Source organism: Cupressus sempervirens, chromosome 2 (genome assembly GCF_028749045.1).
Source record: "Cupressus sempervirens isolate cs-2001-9-10 chromosome 2, ASM2874904v1, whole genome shotgun sequence".
NCBI classification, from domain to species: Eukaryota; Viridiplantae; Streptophyta; class Pinopsida; order Cupressales; family Cupressaceae; genus Cupressus; species Cupressus sempervirens.
The window spans coordinates 522,377,170-522,401,243 of record NC_143119.1 but is presented as its reverse complement, the minus strand read 5'-3'; positions in this window follow the sequence as shown (position 1 = coordinate 522,401,243).

Here is a 24,074-nt window from a genome sequence, read left to right as displayed (position 1 = left end):
GTGCTCTTCCTTCTTCTAGATGTCTCCTCCTTGACACCCTTCTAACCACTTCATAGATTTGGCTCTTCAACAACAATAGTATCAGCAACATTTTCTTCGTGGTCTATGACTCCTTAAGTAGAAGTCTTGGAGTTCCTTTTCCCACTTGATTCTTCCATTCTTTAATTTTAATTCATATGGATTAGGTAGGATTAATTTCATCTAACCCATATTTTGTTTCCTCTAGAAAATCTTGAATAATCCTTTAGAATTTGCCCAAAAATGGTTTACATAGAATTTTTTGCCACCAACTCATCATCCTTATCTTCCAACTTGTTCAAAAAATTTATGTTAACCACTTTGTCAGCTTAGATTTTGTGAATCTTTGTCATTTAAAATAATGTAGTAGCTCAACACTATTGAAATACTAGTGCTCGACACATACTGTGTTACTCGACATCAACTGTATTTTTCTTGATGCTCGGCACCTAAAGATCACTAGGCACCAACTAAGAATTTTCTAATGCTCAACACTTGATCTTCACTCGACACCTGAAGATCACTCGGCACACACTAGAATTTCCTATTACTTGGCTCCAATTATAAATTTTCTCGGCTTCAACTAACTTGCTCGACACCCACTAAAGATCTTAGTTTAAGCTTTGCAGTCAACCTTGCTACAACTTCTTCCTTGTATGTTTCTAAGTGTGACCAACCTCTGTATCTTTGAGTTTGTTATCAATACATCATTTAACCATTGTCTTAACTGATCCTTGCACTTCATTACAATATCATAACTCAACCTTTCCCTTAGGTTCTCTTGTTACATCTTGTTGATCAAATCCTCTTCATCAATAAACTGAGTGATAGTACTTGGATCTTATAAGCAAATATCATTCCTACAAATAGCAGGTTTGACATCAATGACAAAACAATGATTGAAAACATTCTTTTACAACAATCTTCCCTCTCTGTAACAATCTCCCTCTTTGATATTCAACAATGAGCTTTTCAATTATATTTCCAACAATTATGTTATCGAGCTATAGCTATGGGAAGCCAAAACCAAGTTGAAGACACAAAATGATGAAAAAGGAAGCTTTTAACTTATAGTTTTGAGTGTTCATATTTTTTGTTTGATAAGTGTTTTTGTCATTAATGCCAAAGAGGGAGATTTTTGATATTAAGGTCAATTTGTCTATCAGTGACTCAACACATAGTCAAATGGTTGCATTTCTATCAAGCACCATAGTTTCTACTGAGATTATCATTCATCCAACTGTGTTAACAAAGTGTCTTAGTTGCTACCGAGCAAAGCAGACAATTTGTAGTTCATGCCAAGCTACACAGTATCTACCGAGCATTAGAGATAGTTTGTAGTATAGCCTAAGCATAGTAGTGTCTACCGAGCTATCCAATGGAAGTGATGAATATTCTAGTGTTAACTAAGCTCTGTAGTGTTAACCAATCTCTATACTGTGTATCGAGCTCGTAGTTTAACAAAGTGAATCTAGTGTTGACCATGCCATGCAATGTCAACCAAGTGATTTAACAACTATCGAGTTTCTCAATGTTTACTGAGTCACACAGTGTTAATTGAGTTTGAGCTACTTGAAAGTGATTAGTATGGACCAAGCTTCAAGTTTAACCAACTGCTAGAGTTTACTAAGTATTGACAATGTTTTTCATGTATCACAACATCACTGAGTTTGTCTTCAGAACCTGAGTTAAAATAGTTGGGCTGACTTTGTGAATTATGATGAAATTTTTATTATAGCTGACTCCAATAAGTTGTTATTTGGATTGGTATATATGTAATACATTGTATCATATCCAAAGAAGTATTTAAAGAAGATTATAAAGTGCATGAGTGAGAACTAAAGAAGGCTACAAGTAGTATAAGGGAAAACAAATATTTATCTATCACAGTTAGGTGATCATTGCAATACAAGAAATCTCATTTAGCAAATCAAAGTTGCAAATTAGAGATCAATCACTGAATCATCCTTACAAGTGCATCAGTCAAATCCTTTAATAGGGTAGATTTAACAATCTTCTGCTAAATCTCTTAACCGAGTGCATAGTTCATTGTATGTTTGTAAATCCTTTAACAAGGTGGACCTCACAGTCCTTATTGCTCCTAACAAGATAGATCACTAGAAGTGGTCAATTGTAAGCCTTAACAGGCTAATTGTATACTATAGTTCTAAAGCTTGTGGGTATCATCTCCACTCCAGTTTTACTTTCTAATTGGAAGGATCCTGGGTCACCATATCTTTTGTCAAAGTGTTATGAATGTTTTATTGTTTTCATTCTTTCATGCATACAATTAGATTAGAATAATTTATGAAGGATTAATTGGTGAAGTAAGATAAAATTTTATTGGTTCTTGATACACTCCTCCCATCTTAGTAACCTAACCTACCTTATATTTCCAACAATTTGATCATAAGAGCTAGTTCTTCAATAAATTTAGATCTCTTAGATGATTTACCTTCATAATAACCAATACCAATCTTATCATAACTAGGTATTTGTGCCATGACCTACTCATCAAGTTTTTCATTGCTGGAATATAATTTCTCAAGATGTTACTTTGTCTATGTAATATCTCCTTTCATAATAGCATTGTACTTCTCAAGTTTAGATGTCACCTTGGAAAGCTTTTATTTCAAATCTATATTCTCATATCTAAAATTTGACTAAATCTTCTTGTCATCATCCTCCATACTCAATTTTATATTTGTATTCTCTAGCTCATTCTTTAGAATTTCATTTTCATTCTTAAGCCTTGCAACTGCATCACTATCCTTGATCTGATCATTTGATTCATTCTTCTTGACATTAGTAGACTAAATCTCCTTTTTAAACTTTTGAATTATAGCTTTGGCCTCTTTGTATTTCTCTTCAGACTATCTCTTTCTTTAGTAATCATATTAAGTTCTTCAAGAGCTTCTTCTAGATTCTTCTGCAACTGATCTACATCCATAGTGATTTTACTCAAGTTATTAGGCTTCCTCTGAGTAGATGTACCTTGATACCAATTGTTAGATATATGAGATAATGAGAGAGGGGGTGAATCAATATTCCAAATTCTTTTACCCAGTTATGGATATCATTAACAATCTTATAACATGCACATGTAAGTATATTGAAAAGTAAACATAGCAATAGCACAATGTAACTCATAACACCATTATTTGTTAACTAGAGAAACCCTGGACAAGGGAAAACTCTAGTGGGGATGGTACCCACAAAATGATCTGCTAATCAAAAGTATCTTGTGAAAGCTATTGACCCTATAAGAAGTGTATTACATATATATAGTGTTTATGTCCTTGTTATAAGCCTCAACTTTATTAGGAGCTATTGTTACAATTAAAAAATTTATTAAAGATGAGCCCACTACCCAAACATGCAATTACAATAATATTATGTACATAAAAGGAATAGATACATAAACCTTTTGACAATTTTGATATCTTACATATCTTGTTGACATTAAGATAAGATATATATCAATTTATCTATCAATGACTCAACACTTAGTCAAATAGTTACATTGCTACTGAGCTTATCATTCATCCAATAGTGTTAACCAAGGGTCTTAGTTCATGCCAAGTTATATAGTATCTACTGAGCATCAAAGAAAATTTGTAATATAGCCTGAGCGTAGTAGTATCTACCAAGCTATCCAGTGGAAGTGATGGAGACTCTAGTGTTAACCAAGCTTTGTATTGTTAACCTAAGTTCTCTAGTGTTAACCGAGCTCATAATGTTAACAAAGTGAATCTAGTGTTGACCAAGTCATGCAATTTCAACCAAGTAATTGAACAACTACCGAGTTTCTCAGTGTTCATCGAGTCACATAGTGCTGAATGAGTCCAAGCTACTTGAAAGTGATCAATATGGACCAAGCTTTAACTTCAACCAAGTGTCAGAGTTTTCTAAGCATTGATAGTGTTTTCTAAGTATCATAACATCATTGAGTTTTTCTTTAGAATATGTGCTACAACAGTTGGGTTGATTTTGTGAATTATGATGAATTTGGTACTGTAGCTGATTTTAGAAGGCAATGAATTCAATTGGTATATATGTAATGCATTGTATCATATCCAAACAAGTATGTGAAGAAGATTATGAAGTACATGAATGTGAATTGAAGAAGGCTACAAGTAATATAAGGGACAACAAAGATTTATCTATCAAAACTAGATGATCATTATAATTCAAGGAATCTCATTCAAAAAATCAAAGTTATAGACTAGAGATCATCCACTGATTCATTCTAACAAGCTTATTAATTAAATCCTTTAATTAGGTGGACTTAACAATTTTTTTCTAAATCTCCTAACAGAGTGCATACTTCATTGTATGTTTGTAAATCCTTTAATTAAGTGAACCTCATAGTCCTTATTGCTCCTAACAGGGCAAATCACCAAAAGTGGTAAATTGTAAGCCTTAATAGGTTAAATTTATACTATAGTACTAAAGCTTGTGGGTATCATGCCCACCCCAGTTTTACTTTCTATTTGAAAGGTTTCTGGGTCACCATATCTTGTGTCAAAGAGTTATGAATGTTTTATTGCTTTCATTCTTTCATGCATACAATTAGATCAAAATAATATATGAAGGATTAATTGGTGAAGTAAGATAAAGTTTTATTGGTTCCTGATTCACACCTCTCCTCTTAGTAACCTAGCTTACCTTATATTTCCAACAATTGGTATCAGAGCTATTGGTTCTCACATTAGAAGTTTGATAACTCAAGATAAGAACATAGGAAATGGAGGTATATAGGATAGATAAGGCTATTGAGAATGACAAGTTCGATTTGGAATTGACCATCAGACAACTCAAAAAAGAAAAGGAACAACTCTCTCAATCATTGAAAAGAAGGAAAGATCTTGTAGTACAATTGGATGACAATCTCTACACTAAAAGAACAATTGAAGACTTATGTCCAGAGAGGAATTTAGATGAAGTTGATGTAACAATGAAAGATCTATTAGAAAATAATTCCAATATTCAAGAAGAAGTTAGAAAGATAAAAAGAGAGCAAGAAATACAATAAGTTAGACTATGTGAAGTCACAAAAGAAAAAGACAAAGCCAAATAAGTGGTAGAAGAAAAGGACAATGAAATTCAATAGCTATCTCTTTAGCAAGTAGACTTTATTGATCAAATCAATGATGCAAATCAAGAACTTATCAATATAAGGATAGAAAATAAAAGAATACAAAATGATCTTAGCATTGAAAAATAAACCAATGAGAGAATGATGAAATCTCAGGAGAGCATGAATCAATTGAATGAGAAAACTTAGTATAGACACAAAGGTAAAGCTGGATTAGGATATACAAAAGAAGGTGAATTATCTCAAAAAGGAGCTCAAAAGAACAAAAGGTCTACTTGCAATCATCTAAACAAGGAGCTCAAACATTTGCAAGAAATAAGGACATAAATCTTCAGAGTGCAAAACCAAGAAGTGGAACCCAAAAAAATAATTGTAAAAGCAATATTTGGATGGGATTAAAACACATGGTGTAGATGCCACTACTATGATTAGTTTGGGAACATATGAGAAAACAGTGTGAAACATCACACAAGAAAAAGAGATGCTACAAAGAGGTGTTTTATTTGTATAGAACTTGGACATCTTGTAAAGAACTGCATGAACATAGGAAGAATTGAAGATTGAAAGAAAGATAAAGCTAATAATATCAAAAAGAAAATGAGGTAGTAATGGGTACCAAAATCTCCAAAGAATGCAAACCAAAGTCATGAAATTGTTGACACCCAAGTTAGTGAGTTGGGTGGCCTGACCACTTCAACTTAGTTCTCTATGGATATCACTAGAATTATGATTTAGAAGAAGCCATCTAATATCAGTTCTAGCCAACAAGTAAAAAGATCCATATTAGCATTGAAGATGTACAAGGATCACTGAATGATGATGGAAATGCAAGACCTTACTGAGAAATTTTGAGTTGCAAGACCTTATCGAGCGTGGTTAGGTTACATATGATTACATTATGCAAATACAAAGTTGGCAACTCTATTGAGTACCAAGGTCAGATCAAATTCTGGTAATGTTATCGAGTTATGAAGTTTTATGAGTTGGTAGTTCCTACCAAGTCATGAGACTTTATCAAGTTGAAGGTGTCTTCCCAGTATTATAAACAAAATTGAGTGTAGGAAAACTTATCAATGAGGGAGTATATGTACAAAGCATTAATGGTGATTGAAAAGAGGAAATTTATCAAAAGGAAGAAATCAAATGCATTATTTCATTGCGAATTTTTAAAGCACAGAGTAAAGAGTGAATTGAGAGTTTCTGAGTGATTTGAGAAATTATTGTTAAAGATTTTCCCATTTTTGAAATCCTACTGAGCAATGTAATATTCAAGCATCAAAGTAAAGAAAGGACAAAAAATGTTGGTTCATGGAGTGGATTGCAAGGTTCTCTCATTCAAGCTAAGTCCAACAGTTATAGAGACATTGGACCCCACTGGAGTGCAATCACAAATTTTTCCCAAGGTACTTCTTGTCCATGATATCCGCTTGTTCTATCATTGTTCTATTCAAGAACCCAGAAAACTAGAAATGAATGAAGCATTTAATGAGTTATATGTGGATGCTATTGTCAAACCTGAACACAATCATTTGGAAACAAAGGGCTTAACACATATTTTACATATACCAAGGGATTTTCAAGTCAAGTGGGTCAGATTTATCCTCAACATAATTCATAATGGGTGGTTATGTCTAGATCACCCCATCTCGATAACAAAGAAGATGATACATCAAATCATTGGATTGCCAATGGTGAACAAGACTAAGACCACTAAAACCTTAGGTCAGGTAGAATTGACAAAGCAGACTCTTAGTGAGTGGGATAGAAGAGTCATGAAGCTTAGTGGCATGATAGACATGGAGTTAAACTTTGGAATCCATGTGATTTCTCACAAGATATATAGCTCAAGCTGGTTGAACAATGTGTCATGTGAGGCTATTGATTTGGCATACAAGGTGGTGAAGAATAACTTGTCCTTTGACCTTACCGAGCCACTACTGATACAATTCAAAAAGAATATGGAATGCATGAGGTTGTCAAAGAATAACCTGTGTAAGTTCAGTTCTCTTTTGACTTGTCAAATTTTCTTTGTTCAAACATTTTCCCTTAAAAAGGATATGTTTTATGGAGAAAGGATGTTCCAATTTTGTGCCAAATCAATGAATACATAGTAGAAATGGGTGAGAGTTTTAGCAACATCATGGATAATTACTTTAAACCATTCAAGGAAAAGATGTAAATAGATTTAGGATACCCATGAAGCTTGTAAAAGACTATGAGAAAGATATCTATTTCATGGTTGACTGTGACAAAGTATATATTCAAGTAGTTAGACCTAGAGCGACATGGGTTACGCCTTTGGACTATGGGGTTAACTTTTATGACATTAAGGATATCATTGAAGCTCTACTAAATGAGCCTATAGATCCTAAAGCCACCTATTTTGGAGCCTATGATGAAGACAAGGCAAGAATTGAGCTTGAGATAAAGCTACCTTACACAGTAAGCAAAGGAAGAAAGAGGATAGAAAAGATAAATCAAGAATGCAAAATCAGCAAGTTCTCATCTTATAATTACCAAGGGAAAAGGAGATAATATAGAAGATGAAAATGAAGGGGATGAAGTAGAGGAAACTAAATCTGAGAAGAAAGATCCTCCCAAGAAAAAGGGAAGGTCATTATAACTAGACTTGATAAGTCCTCCCCTACTATATTTACTAGAAGGGCAGTCAAATCCAAAAAGAAGTTGAAATTAGGTGAAGATGAAGCTAAACATATCATCTTTAAAAGGTCTGTATCTACACTTCAAGAAAACATAAAGATGATGGAAGAAGTATTTGGCATGGTATGTTTCAATTCTCTTAAGTATGATACTAGGAATGAAGAAGAGAAAAAATAGATTGAGGATACTCATGGAAAAGTTGGGTAAATGGAAATATTCACCAAATTATCTTTCAAAAAAAATTCATAATGAACTTATGAAGGCAGTAAAACCAAGATGGGAAAATGCAATAAAGACTACCAAGGACATCTATGAACAAACTTTGAGACAACTTATGTTGAGTCTTAGTGAGAAGGAGGTAAAGGAATCCTGAAGTAGAATGAGAAGAAGCTCACTCTCAAATTTAATACATGTATGCTATTGCTCAAAGAAATTGAATTTGTGGTAAAGAAAACTATTACCACATGGAAAAATATCTATCGGTTGCACAAACCTAGTGATTTTGTGGTGCATGTTGATCACACAAACAATGAAGATGAGGATGCAGAAGAAGAAGTAGAAATAAGAGATGATGAGGTAGATGATGTTAATCTTGATGATGAGAAGGAAGGTCAAGAAGCCACTGAGGAAAGTCTTCCAAAAATATAGAGAAGATTGCAACATTGGTCATGACTTCATTTCCTCACTCTTTGAGTAAAGCCTTAGTGCAATTAGGCTTAGAGAAGGCTTCTACTGAGTTGGTTGAGGCCAAAACTGCTACACCAAGTACCTAATGAATCTCTAGATCTCTATTGATGAGTGTTACATTGATTGAAGTGCCTAGCACTTCATCTACTGAGTAGAAAGTTCCTCCATCATCAAGCTTGACTAAGAAATAATAAGGCATTCCTATTGTCAATTTTATTTCTACATTTATTTCTATTCCATCTATTTCTACTATTGTTTCTATTCCAAGTGAATCCATAGTCAATACAATGATAGCTGAGAATCAATCTCAAGTGAGCACTAAAGTTTAAAATAAGAGTAAAGAAATTATTTCTACCATTACAAAGGGTAAGCATAAAGAAGAAACGGAAGAAATGGATCTGGATGAGGATATCATTATTCTAAATTGGGATATCTCTATCCTCACTCCTAATCAAATTGATACCCTGGTTTAACTATTGTAAAAAAGGGCTAAGCAACAAAAGCTTAGAGAAGAGAAAAAAAATAAAGATCAAGTCCTTGAGGGCATAAAGAACATATTTGTTGATGCTCTAAGTATTGAGGTTGATAGAAAACAACCTATTTTGGATTAGCTAATTGAAATTGTCCACAAGTGTAATTAAGAATTGAATAGATAGGAAAAACTATTGTAGAGAGCTAAAAGGAAATTTGAAAACAAAGTGTTGGAGCAACTAGCACAAAAAATCGCAATAGATCAAGTAGAACTATCTAACATTCTTGTTTCACTAGAAACATCTATAAATAATGTTGCTTTATTATTTTTCAAATTGAGTGACATGTCTATCTTCACAAAGGAGATCAAGGATAAATTGTCCAAGATAGATGAGGATATGAAGGAAAGTGTACACCAAATATTACTTGATCTGAGTTATAGTTCTATAAATTTCACAAAGATCATATATCTAACAAATCTTTAGACAAAGTTATTAAGGGAAGAATCCAAAATCAAGGCCACACTTGTAGAAATTTTGAATATGATTCTTCCAAACATGGATGTACTGTAGAAACACATTGAACATGCAAAAAATCTCATCCATGATTAAAAAATTCTCCATAGCTGATCACATGATGGAATTATCTACAGAAGTTTAGATAGCCTTGAATGCAAGTAAGGCATTACAAGAGAATTGGGACAATACTATGGTACTAATTTTGAAGGTACATTCTAATTTCTTGTCACATTTTGGTATTAACTTGTAGATATTATTCAATAGAAATTCAGATAGCCTTGCATGCAAGTAAGGTATTACAAGAGAATTGGGAAAAGACTATGATACTAATTTTAAAGATACATTATGATTTCTTGTCACATTTTGGTATTAACTTGTAGATATTATACACCTTTGGCATTTATGTCAAAAAGGGGGAAAAGTAATATGTAAAGGGGGAAAATTATATTGGTAAAGAGGGAGAAGTGTATATTTGTGCATAAAGAAAGAAAAATATCTATACAAAATATTATTAATAAAAAGGGGGAGAAGAATACTATAGATATATGTGTATAAGAGATATATGTATGGGGGAGTAGTATAGTATTATGCAGATACATGTACAAATAAGCAGAAATATCTTTACAAAAGAAATTTTGAAAAATTATAAAAATAGAGTATGTTACCAAGCAACAACTACAAGAAGTCAAAACCAAGTTGAAGAGACAGTATGGTATAAAGAAAGTCTTTGACTTGTAATTTTGAGTATTCAAATTTTTGGTTTGGTAAGTATTTTTGTCACTACTACCAAAGGGGGAGAATGTTGACATTAAGGTCAATTTTGTCTATCAGTGACTCAACACTTAGTCAAATGGTTACATTGCTACCAAGCTCTATAGTTTCTACTGAGCTTATCATTCATCCCACAATGTTAACTAAGTGTCTTAGTTCATGCCAAGCTATACAATATCTATCGAGTATCAAAAATAGTTTGCAGTATAGCCTGAGCATAGTAGTGTCTACCAAGCTATCTAGTTGAAGTGATGGAGACTCTAGTATTAATCGAGCTTTGTAGTTTTAACCTAAGTTCTCTTGTGTTAACTGAGCTCGCAGTGTTAACAAAGTGAATCTAGTGTTGATCGAGTCATGCAGTGTCAACCAAGTGATTCAACAACTATCAAGTTTCTCAGTGTTCACCAAATCACATAGTGCTAACTGAGCTCAAGCTACTTTAAAGTGATTAGTATGCATTAAGATTCAAATTAAATCAAGTGCTAGAGTTTTTCAAGCATTGATAGTCTTTTCTAAGTATGAGAACATCATCGAGTTTGTCTCTAGAACCTGTGTTATAGTAGTTGGGTTGACTTTGTGAATTATGATGAATTTAGTATTATGGCCAACTCTAGAAGGTAACGAATTTGATTTGTATATATGTAATGCATTATCATATCCAAAAAATTATGTAAAGAATATTATGAAGCACATGACTGAAAATTGAAGAAGGCTACAAGCTATATAAGGAACAACATATTTATCTATCACCTCCAGGTGATCACTGCAATACAAGGAATCTCATTTAGCAAATCAAAGTTGTAGATTAGAGATCAGTCACTGATCTATTCTAATAGGTTTATCAGTTAAATCCTTTAACCAGGTAGACTTAACAATCTTTTTCTAAATCTCCTAACAGAGTGCAAATCCTTTAACAAGGTGGACCTCATAGTCCTTATTGGTCCTAATAGGGCATATCACTAGAAATGGTCAATTGTAAGCCTTAACAGGTTAACTTTATATTGTAGTACTAAAACTTGTAGGTATCATCCCTACCCCAGTTTTAATTTCTATTTAGAAGGTTTTTGGGTCATCATATCTTGTATCAAAGCGTTATGAATGTTTTATTTCTTTCATTCTTTCATGCATGCAATTAGATCATAATAATTTATGAAGTATTAATTGACAAAGTAAGATAAAGTTTTATTGGTTCCTCATTCACCCCTCCCCTCTTAGTAACCTAGCCTACCTTATATTTCCAATATATCTAATTTGTCCTTTGAAGCTCACTAGACATATCTTCACATACTATAATCTTTCTCTTCTCTAACATGAGCTTTGAATTACAATATAATGAAATAACAATCACAAAAGCATTACACAACTTTGCATCCAAAATTTTATCCTTCATACCAAGTTAATTTGTCCTATCGGCCTTCATATCTTCACATGTGTCCCAAAATATAAAACTATACTTTTCTCACTTAGGGTTAACATCTAAGATGTCATCCCTAATTGGTTAAGTAATTATTTTGCTAACCAAAATAATTCCTTAACTTAAAACACCACTTTCCTTAACTTTGTCACATTTTACTTGTACAATACTACAAGTGATAAAACATAAATAACTATATTTATATTGATTATAATGACTTACACTATTGCATGTAGTATCATCGTAACCTATTCTTGCTTCCCTCAAGTTTTCACATGCCAATTCTTTGTCCACGATCTTTGCAAACCAAATAGGTTTCTGTGCTTACATTTGAACTCAATGATACTTAGACAATTTTCTAAGTCTTCGAACCAAAATTGTATCTTCATGATATATTATCTTTATACATATTATATGTTTCCATAAATGAAAACCTAAATTCATTTAAATACTCACCTCTTAGCCAAAATTCCAATAATCCCCCCTTTGACATTGATGGCAACATACAAGAAAATTGGTTAAGTCCTAAAATGCAAAATTTCAAAATTATGAAGTTCTTCACATGGCCATAATTTTTTTAAAAATGTGGATCATTTTCAATTATATACCATCATTTTATACTTATATCTCCTTATTAAAATATGTATACTACTCTCCCTTTGACTGCGCTCTACTTTATACCTCATTTTACATATACAATTTTCCATACATCACCCCACCTTTGACATCAATGACAAAGGTGAGTCAAAAAGCTATTTACAAGACAAAATTTTGATTACCTTTATTCTTCTATGAAGATGAATTATTTAACAATGTAATACAATAAAAAAACTACTCTCCAAGCTGATATATCCTTCATTCCATGCTCCCTTGATTTAATCTAACACTATGAGAAGATTGCATACTTTATAAGATGATAAATATGTGGCTTATAAGTATGGATAGATGAATTTATTATATGATATCTTTTGCTTCAAGAAATCATCCAGTTATTTCTCTGCTAGGTCAATCATTAAAGATAAGTGCTCTCTTAACAAAGATAACCTCTACAATGTTTTCTCCTTGTCCAATATTCTTCTCTCACCATGGATCTTTCTTATCCTCTGCTTGAAGTGAATAACTTGAGCATTTTCACTTTTCATCTCATTGATTACATTCTTCAATTCATCTTCTTTTCTCTTGATTTGTGATGAGAAGGTGTTCATATATTCATGTGCTAGTAGATGTTTCTCATATAGCTTCTTGCCTTCATGAACACATCTCCATGACTCTTTAATACAGGTATCAAAGTTTCCTAATTCATCTTGTACATTCTTACACACCTTGCTAAATAAATTTACATCATGCTTAGCTTGTGCCTTGACTATAGTAGCTTCAACTAAAGTTGTATGACTATCAAATTCCTCTAGCACTTTAGTTGCCTTATTCTGTAGATTAGTTTCATTAATCTAAATATTTATTAAGATTTCTATTTTTCCTGTTATCTTCTAAAGAATCTCTTGAGTTCCTTTAATTCCTTTTCTCTTTTCTATAATTCTACTAGTAACTAATGTGGGAAACTAATTAGGCATTTCAATTTTAGGGCCCTCTTCTATTGTTAGTGATGTGCTACTCATCATACATGCTATTAAATATTCTAATGGTGATTTAGATGAACTAGGTACCTCTTGGCTTGTATCTTTGATAGGTGTAGTCATCTATACTTCAACTACTTGGAGATCATCATCTTTTTATATTTGGTGTAAGTTTTGATCATCGATAGTGTCCTTTTGTATTTATGATTCTTCTTCTTGCTGGCTGATAACTATTTCATTCTAATCAATTTGCAACTTCTTATCAAAATTCTTAAGTATATCTACCAATGTAGCCAAATCTTCTAATTTCTCTTTATCATTTCCTTCCTTTACTTCATCATTAGAACTTGGGTAGTGATGTAGAGGGTCTCAAGTTCTACCAATTAAGGTTCTAATCTTGAATCATCCAATGATTCTTGTTTTTGGTCCTTCCCACCAATCCAAGCCTTCAAGACTCTTCACCCAACTTTCCTCCTAGGTGTAGTTGGTTTGGTGTAGACTTAATCTCCCTTTTTAGGTACTAGTCCTACTAGCCATTCCTTCCCTTAGAATCCTCACCCTCACTTAGGATCTTTTTATCACACTCCCTTAGAGTCTATTGATGTATTAGGTACCCTCCATCACCTTCCTAACCTTATTCAATACCATTGGTCAAATCAAGAAACATAGAAAACTCACAATCTCCAAATAGGGTAATTAGGCCTATTAGCTTCTAGGTCTAGTAACCCTATTTTGTACCAATACCAAAAATTCTTCCTAACAACCTTATGAAAAACCTTAGGAATCTAAAATATATCACCTAGAGCTCCAAGATTCAAAATTTTTAGAGCTATAACACACCCACAACCCTATTCAACCTTAAGCCCTAGTTTTTAGCCTGCTTTTTAGGCCTCCAAACAAGTCATCACTAAAAAGTTTCTAAATTATTCCAAAATTAAATTAAACCTTCCATTCCACTTGTACATTCAAGGCAGAATACTAGGGATTCAAGGAAAACCATTTTCTTGACACAACTTGATCATAGACGTGCTCTGTAACAACTTCCACAAACTATCCAAGCTTACATACTCCTAGCAGTCAACCTAGGGAATCAGACCATAGCTTGGAAACCAATCATTAAAATGAAAAAAAAAAAACTATTTAAAATGTCTAACCTATCATCCCAATAGGTTTCACACATTTTCCACTGTGGATGATTAGGTTAGAGCCATTATTGTAAAATCAAACCTGTGAAGGAGGCTCTCAGACCAATCAACAAGAAAATGCTATAATTTTCTAATCTAAAAAATTCAATCCAACTTTGAATATGCATAAAAATAAGGAAAAACTATATTACAAGAATCATAAGCCTAATCTCCTATGCTAATCCATATACAATCGTACTACACCATTAAACAAATAAAAACTCAAAAAACTATTCGTACAAAAAACCTGCACGTGCATAAAATGAATGAAATTTTTTCTATCCTTTTAAAGTATGATCCTCTTTCTCAAATACCTAAGCATGGGTGCTTACAAATCCAAAAACTACCATTTACAACTTTTGTGCAAAAATTGCAAAAGTTGCTCAAGCAACTTTGGAGTAACTTTGCATGAACTTTTGAGCAATGTTTTCTCCTTGGAAATTTTAGTCAAATGGATCCACCTAGGACCATTCTAGGACCCTAGATAAGATTCTAGGACCTATTTAGGAAATCAAGGACCTTAGTTTTCCATACCTAATCATATTTGACCTATTGAGAAACTTTGGCTCAAAGAGCAACTTTAGAGCAACCTAGGACCTAGTGAGCAATTTGGCTCTTACATTTGGATGAGTTGCACTCCAAGGACTCTTGTAACCTATTAAACACACACACATACTTATCTAACCTCTTACAACCCAAAAAAACAAAATTAGGGATGTTCCCTACACCATACTCCTCTGGGACAAAGAACTCAAGTTCGTTTAGTTAGGAGGTCTTCAATGGTGACCCCATACTTCAACATATCTGCTTTAGTCATCCAAGTAGTTTCAGCATTAGGTAGTCCCTTCCATTTCACCAGGTAGGTCTTGTAAGTACCCTTCCTAGTGTTTTTTAGCACCTTGGAGCCCACTATACTATTAGGTTGAGGATTTAGCAAGTCTTGAACCCAATTAGCTCCTCCCATGTCTACAATGGTTGGTTGACCTATACTAGTAGGAGAACCTTTGCAGGAAAATAGATCACATACATTAAAAATAGGTGATATCCCTAAGTCAGGAGGAAGTTCAACTTCATAGGAATTTTTCCCAAATTTGTGCAAGATTTTTAGAGGTCCTATCTTCTTCATTAACAACTTGGTTAGTTACCCCTTGGGTAGTATCTCCTTTCTACGGTAGGAAAGCACCAAATATCCCACCTTAAATTGTAAGTCCCTCCTAGTTTTATTTGCCCTGGCCTTGTATTTGTCCCCTTGATGCTGCAATGTCTTTTTAACTTACTCATGTAGCTCTTTCATTTGTTTAGAAAATGACTCACCTTATGCACTCCTTTTATCATATAAACTAAGATCCCTTAACTCTAGATCCCCTTAGGATGAGTCTCATACACAACCTCAAATTGTCTCTTACTGGTACTCCTATTAATGGAGTCATTGTAAGAAAACTCTTCCTACTCTATGATATGATCCCAAGATTGATCATGTTGCTTGGTCAAACACCTTAAGAGGTTGCCCAAAGATCAATCCACTACCTCAATTTTCTCATCAGTCTGAGGATGATAAGTTAAAGAAAAAGGAAGATTGGTGCTTAACATCTTGCAAAAGGTCCTCCAAAAGTGCCCTATGAATTTACTATCCCTATCACTCATGATGTTGAGTTGTAACCCATGAATTCTCACTATATCCTTGAAGAAAATACCTACTATATGTGAAGCATTATTTGTTTTCTTGCATGGGATGAATTGTACCATCTTGCTAAAATGACCCACTACCACAAATACACTGTCATGCACTCTAGGTGTTTTAGGGAGTCCAAAAACAAAGTCCATACTCAAGCACTCCCATGGCATTTGTGGTATGGTGATTGGTTGGTTTAACCCTAAATTGCATCTATGTCCTTTAGCCCTCTGATACACATTACATTGCTCCACAAACCTTCTTATATCTGTCTACAACCTAGGCCAGTAATAGTACCTAGTGACTTGTTCAATAGTTTTTTCCACTCCAAAGTGTCCCCCTAAACTGCCTTTATGATTCTCCCTAATGATGTTCTCCCTCATGGAGCATTATGGAATGCATAATAGGTTCCCTTTGAATAAAAAACCTTCCTGCAACATGTAATCAGTAAAATCTACTTTAAAACCTTGCTTGAATTTTTCACATACCTCATAGGCTTCCTTGAAGTCCTTATCCTCCTTGTAGAGGTCTCTTAGATCCTCCATTCCAACACTCTACAATTAAATTTCTTGGATGGGTAGGAATCTTCTACTAAGAGCATCTACAACCTTGTTGCTTACACCTTTCTTGTTCTTGATCACAAAGGTGAATGCTTGCAAATATTCCACCCATTTGAGTTGTCTTTGATTTAGTTTCTCCTACCCATTCAAGAAACTAAGGGCATGGTTGTTGGTGTAAAACAAAAATTATTTTGGAAGGAGGTAGTGCCTCCACTTTTTCAAGGCTTGGACCATTGCATATAATTCAAGGTCTTAAGTAGAGTACCTCTGGTTTGCCTCATTTAATTTTTTAGAGAAAAATTCCATAGGGCATCCTTCTTGGCTTAGCACTACTCCAAGAGCTAGCTTACTAGCATCACACTCCACAACAAAGAGTTGATTTAAGTTTGGAAACCTTAGGGTAGGTAGGGCTGCAATATTTTTTTTTTCAAAATCTCAAACCCTTTATCTATTTCCTCTATCCATTTGAATTGACATTTGATATCTCCATTAATGGTGTTGAGGATAGGTGCACATACTTGACTAAATCCTCTCACAAATTTCCTATAGTAAGATTCCAAGCCATGAAAACTCCTAACATATCCTATGCATTTGGGTGTTGGCCACTCCAATATGGACTTGGCCTTACTAAGATCCATTTTAATACACCCATTGGAAACAACAAACCAAACGTATACCAATTCAATTTTTAGAAACTTACACATTTCTTGATTAATCATCAGCTTCTCTTGATGTAGCCTACTCAAGACCATCTTCAAGTGCTTCATATTCTCCTCTTTGGACTTGCTAAAGATCAAGATGTCATCCAAATACACAATAAAAAACTTACTTATAAAATCTGCTAGCACCTTTTTCATTAGCCTCATGAAGGTACTTGGGGTATTTTTCAAGCCAAAGGGAATTACTAGCCACTCATACAACCCTTCATTTGTCTTGAAGGTTGTTTTCCATTCATCACCAGGCCTAACTCTAATTTTGTGGTATCCTAATTTCAAATCCACCTTGGAGAAGTAACAAGAGTCTCCTAAATTGTCTAGCAAATCCTTAATTCTTAGCATAGGGAACCTATATCTGATGGTGATCTTGTTGATTTCCTTGGAGTTAGTACACATCCTCCATTTTCCATCCTTCTTAGGTGCAAGGATAGTTGGTACAACACAAGGGTTCAAGCTCTTCCTTATTAAGCCTTTTTCCAACAAATATTGTATTTTCTTTGAAATCTCAACATTTTGACTTGGATTCATCTTGTAAGCTACCTTATTAGGTAGATTTTCCCTTGGTATCAAATATATTTGATGATTTACCTCTCTCATAGGTGGAAATTCATTAGGTAGCCCATTGTCCACTACTTCATGGTACCTTTCCAACAACTACTACACTTCTTGAGGTACTAGAACTTTCTCTTTAGTCTCTCCTCTAGGCCTTACCACTACTACACAACATACTCCTTTATCTTTCTTCATAGCCTTTAGAAACTCTTTTCCACTTAATAGAATCACACTTTCCCTCACATGCTTCTCCTCCTTAGGTGTAGTCAAAGGGTCCATCTGAAACTTCTTACCTTGCTTGGTTATCACATAACTATTTTTCTCCCCATCATGTATAGCCTTCACATCATACTACCATGGATATCCCAACAAGAGATGAAAAGTATCCATGGGAATTATATCACACAAAACCTTGTCCTTTATTCCCCTATCTAAAATTCCACCAATTTTTTCTCATCCACTAGTATTTGTTGACCCTTATTCAACCAAGACACCTTGAAAGGAGTAGTGTGAGGTATTCTCTTGAGGCTCAACTTATCTACCATCTCTGTGGATATTCCATTCTTAGTGAAGTTAGAGTCCACTATCACTCTAAAAATCTTTCCATGTAACTTGAAAGTGGTCTTTAGAAAACTCTTTCTCTGAGGTGGTTCTACAACATTGGGTACCTTCAGTAAATTTCTTCTCAACATTAGATTGTTACCATCTAATACTGGTTCTACTTTGGAAATAGGTGATGTGACACTTTGAGTGTCATCTTCTTGTACTAATTTTATTCTCCTTTCTCCCATGGATACAGAGGAAGCCTTCTTAGGATATCTGCCCACAATATGACCCACTTGATTATAGTTATAGGATCTATTGGTAAAAATGGTACTACCTCTACCTTGGAAATTGAACCTACACTTAGTTGGTCCTCTTCTTCTAAAACCCCCTCTTTGAAATGTGTTCCTATTTTGATTACCTCCATATCTATCATTGGTCTGAGTTTATTTTGGCTTACTTGGTCCTGGTCCCCTACCAAAAGGTGCCCCTACCTCTGAAACCTCTGTTACGTCTACCTCTTTTTTGTGAACCATGCTTTCTCCTAGCCTTTTTCTTCTTCCTTTAAGGCTAACTGAAAACACTTATGCATACTATCAAGAACCATCATGCTGATATCATCCTTAATCCCTTATCTCAACCCATTAAGGTACCTTGCCACTCTTTCTACTTCTTCTTCTTGTTTTATTTCTCTTAGTCTTAGCTTATTAAATTCTTCAGTATAAGCACTAATAGTGAGGTCTCTCTACCTTAGATTCTATAACCTATGATATATCAAAATCTCATAGTCTTTGGATAGGACTTGGGCTCTCAATGTAATATTCATTCTATCCCAAGACACAATCTTCTTCTTCCCTATTTCTACCCTATCATCTTGTATCATGTTCCACCATACTAGTGCTAATCCCTTGAGCCTAGCCTTAACATAGCTAACTCTCTTCTCTTTCTATACTTCCTTGTAATAAAATTGATTGTCTATGGCCTCCAACCAAACTAACAATTCTTATCCATTCAAACTATGATTGTAGTAAGGGATATTCTCCATACTGTCTTTGTTAACAAATTTAAAGGCATCCAAAAACACCTTTTGGTCCTTCTCCACCTCTAGAGCCTTTCCCCTATAGGATGTCTCCCCTGTTAGACTTTCATCTTCTTCCTCACTCTAATCTCCCCATTATGTGATTCTCTTCTTACTCTTTAGGTGTACTTGATTAGCTTTCACCAATAGATCCTTGAATAAATCCACTATGGAACCCTTTCTTATTTCCTTGGGTGGCATACTATCAACTTCTTGGTCTTCCACATCTGGCATACACCAAATAGAAAGTAGGCTCTAATACACTCTGATGTAGAGAGCTAGGGTTCTACCAATTAACCACTTCCAATTAAGGTTATAATATTAAATCATCCAATGATTCTTGTTTCTTGTCCTTCCCACCAATACAAGTCTCCAAGAATCTTCACCCAACTTGCCTCCTAGGTGTAGTTATTTTGGTGTAGACTTAATCTCCCTTTTTAAGTACTAGTCCTTCTAGTCTTTCCTTCCCTTAGAACCCTAAACATCACTCAAAATATTTTTCTCACACTCCCTTGGAGTATAATGATGTTTTAGGTACCATCCATAACCTTCCTAACCTTATTCAATATTCCTAGTAACATCAAGAAACACAAAAAACTCATAATCTCCAAATAGGCTAATTGAGCTTATTAGCTTCTAGGTCTAATAACCCTGTTTTGTACCAATACCCAAAATTATTCCAAAAAACCTCATGAAATTCCCTAATAATATGAAAGAAATTATCTATCACTCCAAGATTCCAAAATTTTAGAGCTATAACACACCCATAACCCTATTCACCCTTAAGCCCTAGTTTCTAGCCTACTTTTTAGGCCTCCAAACTAGTCAGCACTAAAAAGTTCCTAACTTCTTCCAAACTTAAATTCAACCTTCCATTCCACTTTCAAATTCAAGGTAGCATACTGGGACTTCAAGGAAAACCATTTTATTGACACAACTTGATCATGGGTGTGCTCTGTAACAACTTCTACAAACTATCTAGGTTCACATACTCTTAGTAGTTAGCCTAGGGTATCAAACCATAGCTTGGAAACCAAAAAAAAGATTGAAAAATAAAATCAAAACACTATGTACAATGTCTAACCTATCATCTCACTAGGTTTCACACATTTTCCACCATGGCTGATTAGGTTATATCCATTATTGTGAAATCAACCCTGTGAAGGAGGCTCAGTCAACAAGACATTGCTATAATTTTCTAATCTAACAACTTCAATCCAAGTTTCAATACAAAAAAAACAAGGAAACACAATATTAAAATAATGATAAGCCTAATCTTTTGTGCCAATCCATACACAACTGTACTACACCATTAAACAAAGAAAAACTCAGAAAACTGTCTCTACAATAGACCTACATGTGCATAAAATGAATGAAAAAAATTATAACCTTCCAAAGTATGATCCTCATGCTCAAATACCAAATCATGGGTAGTTAAAACTCCAAAAACTACCATTTTCAATTTTTTTGCAAAAGTTGCAAAAATTGCTCAAGCAACTTTTGAACAACTTTGCAACTTTTGAGCAATTTTAGCTCCTTGGAACATTTGGTCAAATGGGACCACCTAGGACCATTCTAGGACCTTAGATAAGATACCTAGGACCTATTTAGGTAGTCAAGGTTATTAGTTTCCCATCACTAATCATATTTGACCTATTGAGCAATTTTGTCTCAAAGAGCAACTTTTGAGCAACCTAGGACCTAATGATCAATTTGGATCTTACATTTGGACTAGTTGCACTCCAAGGACTCTTGGAGATAAATAAACACACAAAAACACTTAGATAACCTCTAAAAATCCCGAAAACCAAAATTAGGGAGGTGCCCTGCACCAGGTAGTCAACCAAATTCTTTCTGGCTAAATTGTCAACAACATTTGCTTGATCCTTGAATGAATCCTTGATCTCATCAACTATTATATGCATTCTATCAATATTCATGGCATCAAAATTGATGGTTATATGTGGAGTATCATATATAGATCCTTTAAAATTTTAATCTAGCTCCTCGGATTCTCTAGCTTCTATCATTTCAGTGCCTTCATCTACCTTTGACTTTGTCTTTGTGGAAATGAGAATTGAATATTTTGTTTTTCCCCCTAACACTATGTTTCCTTATTCTTTTTTAGCCTTAGGTACATCTGACATTAATTTTTCTTCTGAAGTATTCTCTGAAGTCATGGGAATGTCTATCTTTGATGTTCTTGATGGTTTTGTTGTAGATGGAGATTTAGCCTCTTCATTTTCTACCTCATCAATATAAGATTTTCTTATAGGCTTACTTAGAATCAAGTCAATGATATGTTTTGTCTCCTTAATAAATTCTCTTTGTCCTCCTATAATTCTTATTATTTTCATCTTATCTTGTACATGAAGACTCAATAAATGCCCTATTATTTCCATTTGTGCATCATTTTTTACATTGTAGTACTGGCTTACTAATTCTTCTCTCAAGGTCTCTTCTTCTTTCTTTAACCTCAACCTCTCCTCATTTAATCTATCATACAATTGCTTAGGTAATTCACCATGAATGGTGAGAAGTAGTTTCTTGAGCTTTATCATTACCTGGATTACTATCGCATCTAAGTTTCTCTGCTCATACAAGGGTTATATGTCATATAATTGCTTGAGTTTCTTGAGATTTCCCTCATTTAGTATAAAAAAATTTAGATTTAAATCCTTGGCTTCCATGAAGCTTTCTTTTTGCTAGTTCCTTCTTATTCTTACTCTTCTTCTTTCTACTCTAGATTCTCAAGAGTAGCTACTTGTCCTCTCATATTTCTACCTTCATATATAGTAATTACCTTCTGTCTCTTACTAGGTCCAGTAGCCATTTCTTTCACTCTCTTAGGCTTGAGGGATTATACTAGTTCTTATTTCACTTACACAAATCTCATGAATCTTCTCGAGTTGGTGGGTGTGGATGTGTTAATGTGTGTAATACTAACATCTTCTTCTTCCATGGGCTGATCCAAAATAATTGCAGGTGTAGGTGAAGAGCTGGGCTTTCTACTAACAAATGTAGGACAATCAAAGTATCTTCTTGTCGAATTTGGTTCATTCCTCATACATTTTGTTATACTATTGCAAATTCTTGTGGGGTCATCTGTGCTTCTTCTATGATTTTCTTCATTGTGCTATCTACCTTTTTCTTTGCAGATTTCTCAATCTTAGCTTGATATGCTAATTATATATATTTTCCTCACAAGTTCCAAATCTCTCACTATTAGGATCTAATTCTAATTTGAAAGTTAAATGAGCAAATTCTTCAATTGCCTCTTTAGTTATCTCATAGCCATGTTGCTAAACATACAATACTCTTGGTGTGACTGCTTCCATATAAGTCAAATCAATGTGTACCATAAAACATATCTCATTTTTATATTTCTCAACCATTGATTTGAGAATTCTTGTTCTTTATTTCTTCTTTACATGAAATTTTACTGTACTGCTCTCAATCTTGTCTATAGGGTATCTCCTATGCAAGTTTGTGATTTTTATCCATTGTACACTTATCATTATTCCAAGTAGCTATTGGAATGAATCAAAGTATCTTCAGAAGATGGAAAAATATGTAAGTGATCAAAGATTGAAATTTAAACTATCCACTCTTTGTTTTCTTTATTCTCTCCAAATTGTCTATCAATTGAATTCTCAAGATTTCACACAAGTTCATGCACAAATCCAATTGCTAAATCATTATCTCTAGAATTGGAACATAACTTTTTAGCAATAATCCTACTTATAAATCTTACATCATCCCATTTTATCTTACTTATAACTATGCCTCTACCATTGTACGTTAAGTGGGTGTTCTTAATTATAATTTTCTTGACATTATTTTCATTTAGTGGAATTCATCATTCATTGCTTGAACTAGTTACTTATGAATCAAATTTGCTAAGAGGTCAACTACATTATCTCCTAACCACATCTTCTCATCATGAATTCCACTTAGGCTAATCTTGGTCCAATATTAATTGTCAAATTCATATGATATGTGTCTCTCTCCTATTATCTTAAACTTACAACATGTATAGCTTATAATATCTTCCAAATACAATATGTCATCAGTAATTTGTGAGAAAGCAGTTATAAGATTGTCTTGTACTGGTGGAATAGGGTCTAATTTTATCTTAGGTCTTGGGACTTCCTCCACATTGTGAACCATAGATTCTTCCATTTCAACACTTAAAATAATTAACCTTTCTTTTCAAATTAGTGCAAGAGTGTAAATACCTTCAAATTGAAATTTAGGGCTTTCTATGTAAAATTGGTTGATATCTCCGAAAAATTCTCTCTAAACTGTTGGTAATTTTCTCTCAAATTTTGTTCCAAGGGATCCTTAACTTCTTTCATGATCAAATGGTACTCAAAAATCTGATTTAAACTTTTAAACCCTTTGGAATTTACTTTTTCAATAAATGTGCAAGTACACAAGCTCCAAAAAGTTGTTTCCATTAACCATATAACTTCATTTTGTTTGTGCACTCACATATAAGTTTAGAATAGATATAGCTTCCTTACATCTATATGTACCTCCTCTTAACTGCACAAA